Source organism: Pinus tabuliformis, chromosome 2_1, assembly GCF_031772625.1.
Source record: "Pinus tabuliformis cultivar Carrire ecotype Pingquan chromosome 2_1, CPIR1, whole genome shotgun sequence".
NCBI classification, from domain to species: domain Eukaryota; kingdom Viridiplantae; phylum Streptophyta; class Pinopsida; order Pinales; family Pinaceae; genus Pinus; species Pinus tabuliformis.
The window spans coordinates 271874750-271880258 of record NC_142299.1 but is presented as its reverse complement, the minus strand read 5'-3'; positions in this window follow the sequence as shown (position 1 = coordinate 271880258).

Sequence of the window (5509 nt, the reverse complement as noted above, 5' to 3'; positions counted from 1 at the left end):
TCCAAAATACGATGGAGTATTGGATGGAAGATCCTTTGTAATCTCTTCTATAGCAATTAATCTAGGTGGAAGAGGTAGACCGTCAGGTCCGTAAAATATTTCTGGTGCCGAAGAAGGTACAGATTCTGCAGTGACAGATGCTGGAGGGGTAACACTTTCTGAATCAACCATGAATGGAGTTGGTTCAAGAATAGAAGTGTTTACTATTACACTAGGATCAGTTCTAATGTCCTCTTGTAACTGCGGAACTTCTTCTGTAGAGGCAGGGATACCAGAAATTATTGGAGTAACTGGAGTCTCAGAGGATGTTGAAACACAAGTTTCAAACAAACCAGGAGACTTTGACCCAGTTAAACGAGTCTGCTTGGCCCGGAATGATTTCGTTTCCAGAGTCAAAGATGGGTTACTCGTCAGTCTCCACGAATGACGGGGTTTTGATTGACTTTCTTCCACGATTGCGGATTATTTGATCAACTCAAAATAAAGGGGGAAAAATGTTATTCCGAATTAAATGAATTTTAGATGCTTTGACACAACTTTCTTTTTCAATTTTTAAGAGTCGAGAAAAAGCTAAAGATGAATCTAGCCGCCTTTGATTTTTAATGAGCCTGAAGTGACAAGTGCTCAGATGGACCTTTTCCTTTAAGGAGTCTGAAAAGGAATGAAAGAGACTACTCTGGAAATCTAGATAGAGGGATTACCAAACCAATCGCAAAACTACAGAATACTTTTTACGGTACGGTAGTCAATCTTCCCGAATGCTGTGTTTAATGCATTGTGATCGATAGGGTGGCAGACACGACTTCCTAAGGATAAAGGATATAGCCTATTGTGGTCTCCCAATATATACTCAACGGTACGTGGGAGCACAAGTTCGTACTGGCAATTATCGTCCCAAAGAGGAGGAATCACCCAACCTACGATGAAAGCGACAGTTACCAGACTTTACGACGCGGGAATACGTCTCTAGCCTAGACTTCTAGATGTTGTGCGTTAGGTTCCAAATCATTGTTATGTTCATTAAATTTATTTTACAGTTGATATTTATTAAGAAGTTTGCCTTTAAGGTTCACCACATGATGTAGATATACAACTCCTAAAATGAAATCTAAGATGATAAATAGTCATTTAATCTTCTTTTTGCAATGAAAATCCTAGCTACTAAGGAAAGAGAATCGAAATCCTTTCAACATAGAGCAGAGAGTACACACTAGACGCACTATCATAAATCAACAAGCAGTCTAAATGAAAATGCACGTGCATGTATTTGTTTTCCGATTTATTAATGTGTGAATGACAAAAGGAATGTTGAGTACAAATCTGAATTATCTTTTCAAAGTGACAGTACTAACGATTTTCTTTTCAAAAAATGACAGGAAGGCAAGATGACACTTTGCGATTTTGAATTGAAAACTGCTTTCGACACTTGAAATACTATAAATTCAGATCAAATACAAGAGTAACAGTGTAATCGACTATCAAAAAGAGAAGTATTCTTTTCTTTGACTGAAAACGACACTTGCGACACTTTCAAATCAAAAGACGACAGTTCGATTAAGCTACTATTTTGTAAATGAGAACTGTGAATGGCGAAAAATACATAAAAAAATTCACAAATATTTGTACAATGGAGGTGGAATCATGCAAAGGAAGGGGGTTTCAACAATGGTCTACTGATCATAGACAACAAAACTCCTGAATAAAACTGAAGATAGTGAAGAAAAAACCAAAATCTGGAGGCAGATCTAGTTTTGTCTGATCATCGCACCTGTAACACAGGGAAACATGGATGCACCCCACCTACTGCACACGGGAGGTGCGATGCATCCAGTCTACCTAAAGCAGAGGGTTCAATGGACCAGGAACGAGACTTTAGCTTGGTTTTGGGTCACAGTTTGCAGTTTAGTTCAGGGTTTTAGGCTGAACTAACGATAGTCAGTAACTACAAAGTAGAAAGCTGATCTAATGAGGTTACTTAAGCTACCTCTAGGGCACTTAGGATGTTTGCAAGTCAGTTGTTCAGTTCATAAACAAACCCGGAGATTGACTGAAGCAGCGTTGATCTACTTTGCACTTGCATAGCAAATGCAGTTCGAAGGCTAGCTGGCTTGACTTCAAGCACCGTATGTGGTTTATGAATCAAACAAATAGAGACAAGCAATCAAACTAATCGCTCCCTAGTGGAGTCGCCATTTTGTTATCGGGAAATCTAGTGTCTATTCAGAGTTGCTAGTCCCATTAAGACAAGTAGCTATCTTAGAAACAAATAGATTAAAGTCAATTGTTTTTCCTTTATGAGAGAGAGATGAGAAAGAAGCAGAGAGTACCAACCTCAGTCTTCCGCTTGGCTCCTTGCTTGTTTCCTTTCCCCTTTGACAGAATCTCGCCACAACTTCCTTACTTGTCCTGCTTCAAAGAGCACTTGTAGATTCACAACAACATAATACCATCAAAGCATAGAGATCTTTCACTGTAAACAATATAGGATCAGATATATATTGACCATACAAATGCATATATCAACACAATATTCAGAGATACACAAAAATATGGAGGAAAACTCAAATAGCTTTATTAGTAAAAGTAGTAGAAGATAGAATTATAACCACTTGGACCGACCCAGTGTCATTCTCCCAGCATGAAAGCCCTCTTCACCTCATACAAAGCAAGATCACCTAACAATGTCTTCAAAGAGAAACCAACAACACTTCCTTGCAAATTACAAAATTCCAGCCTCTGGATCTCTTGGATGAGGGATCCATATATAGATGTTTACAGGAGAGTGAGTCAGCTTCTGGGATTTTGATTAGTGTCATTTCATTGATAGTTCTTGGTTCCACATGGAGATTTCAGATCTCTTACTCGTCCCTGGCGAACTCAGAGAGGCAAGTGTCAAATGAGCAGTTTCTAGAAGATTCTCTAGGTTTCCACCTAGCAAAATGCTTGTGCCATTTGTCTGCTCTCGCTCATCGCACCCTATAGAAGGGCTTTCCAATATGCATCGCACTTTTTGCATGGGGCAGGTGAGATGCATCACACTTTTAGCACTGGGCAGTCTGTATGGTCCTGCTTTGACTAGTTCTGAGTTGTTTCTCATGGAGAACTTATGGGAGATGATGTAATCAGCTGACCTTGCTCTTTTAGGGTATGAAACAACACTTTTAGGGACTTAGAAGCCCTTGGTTTATGGACAAGTATGATTGGGGTTGCAGTGCCCAAATTTGTCTATAACACCTGCCCATGGTCCACAGACCATGGAAATGTATAAATAGAGCAAGGCTCTATGGTTAGGAGGTAGTTAGTTTTTATGCATTATTGATCTGAATTGTAATGGGTTTATGAGGCAAGAAGTTTTGGAGCGTCTGTAAGTTCGAGTCAAGGGTGTTGGTGGGTAGATAGAGGCTCTGCAGCTATGTGCGCAAAGGCCTAGTAGAGTCCAGTTGTGTGCGTGGACCCCTGCAGCTGAGTGCGAAGGGCAGATCTGGTTGTATTGGCAAGAGAATTGAATAAAGATAAGTTGATTTCGAAATACTGTGTTGAATCTGAAATATTGTGGATCTGGTTAATTTATGGTTGATATTTCTACTGGATCTGTACGCTTATGTTATGAGTTTATGTAAATCTGTATCTCTATTGAATGCACGCACTAGTTATCTTTATTAAATGTTTGCTTAAAGACTGTAACAAGTGGATTTGATGCATACAAAACTCATTAAGCAGTAAGTATTAACGAATTGGCCTGCTACGGATCTACGCAAAAGCAACAGAACGACGCGCGAACCCTCCAAACCACATTAAGACATCCCAAGGGTGCAGAAACCTGGTTCCAGCACCCTCCCCTACTACCTCAGGTGAGACCTCAGTCCGTGCTCCGTGGGCTGTTGCCGAAAGGGTCGGTAGCTGCGGGATTTGTTTGGCTAAATAAATCTTCCGAACCTGGGTCAGGCCCATATAAGCCAATAAATGGTTCCATTTTTAGGACCGGGATCTACCTAAGGGATGTCTGATGTCGGAACAATGGAACCCTACAAAGAAAGAGCTTGAGGATTGGTTGGATCTGAAGCTTCACGAGTTTGTGGTTCAGGAAAACAGAAACCCGCGGATATTAGAGGAAGATTGGTTGGATCACTACATATACACAGATATCCACGAGATATTCTTCGCGAAATTTTTGATAGAATTGTACGAGTGGATCACGATGTTAGCTGACAGTGTGGGAAGGTGTAGATCAACCTATTGTGTGGACTCCAGAATTAGTGTGCAGGTCAGAAGCAACTGAAGATAAATAGCACGCGTAGTAGATCACTGGTTGGATCGGGTAATAGGAGGGTTTATCACTGAGTTCACAGTAGACACAACTGTGAGTTATAGTGAAGCAGAAAGGCGATTTCTCCAAGGACCACAGGGTAAGTATATCACATTGTTGAATACTTGGATTAAAATGCTGTTGTGTGAAAAATAGATTATGTGCATTTATTGATGTCTGGTGTAATGCGGAGCAGAAGAGGTTACCAAGGAACCGAAGGATTACAGAACAGTCCTCTGATTTCTATTTCACGAGAAAGTGAGGAGGAACTCACGGGGTTCTCTCCAAGAAGTGCGGTCTGGTTGATTAAGGGGCACTTTCCATTGATACCAACTCCATCCACACCGCTACCTGCTTCACCGATGTTGAATCCATCTACACTGACCCCACCCCCACCCCACGACCACCGAAGGTTGGGATGGCGAGCACAGTCAAGTTGCTGATATTTAGGGGTGTAGGAAATGAGGAACCAGGTCAGTTTTGGTTTGTGGTAAAGGCCATATGGGAAGCTCAAGGCATAATGGATGATAACATCAAAAAGGAAACTCTATTTAGCGCACTTCAGGACCGTACGTTGACGTGGTATATAAAGTACTCAAGTGATCATCCGAATGCGAGAATAACGGCAATCCAGGACGCATTGAACAATGAATTTGGTCGGCCAAAATTAGAAGCATAGTCGGTTATTGGGTTCAAGGAGATCGCGATGTTACCTGGTGAAACCCCGTGGGATTTGGATTAGAGATTGAAAAGCACCATCCGTGAGGCTAACATGACATTGACAGATGTGCAGCACTGCTTGTGGTTTGTGGCATCATTGACACCACATCTGAGGGTGGCTCTGTCACAACAAAAGATCTCAATGCAAGTTGAAGCATTAGAGGTTGTACGAAACTCCAATATAGGACCCAGGGTTGGGAGTTCAACAAATCCAGGCGCAAATACAAAACCTATGTCTAGAGATGCGAAGTTTGAAACAAGGGCAGGCGCCTTGGTAACAAGTGCACAAAGAGGTGTGGTGTATCAAATCCAAGGGCCAAGGCCACGATAAGGATCATTTTTCGATATTTGCAAAATATGTGGTAGCGGGGGGACCAATACCATTGCGACCAGAGGTAAAAATAGGGCCAAGCGGGGCACCCACACTCTGGTGCGCAATTTTCCAAGTGGGAGGAAAGCATGCCATGAACAATTGTCATCTAT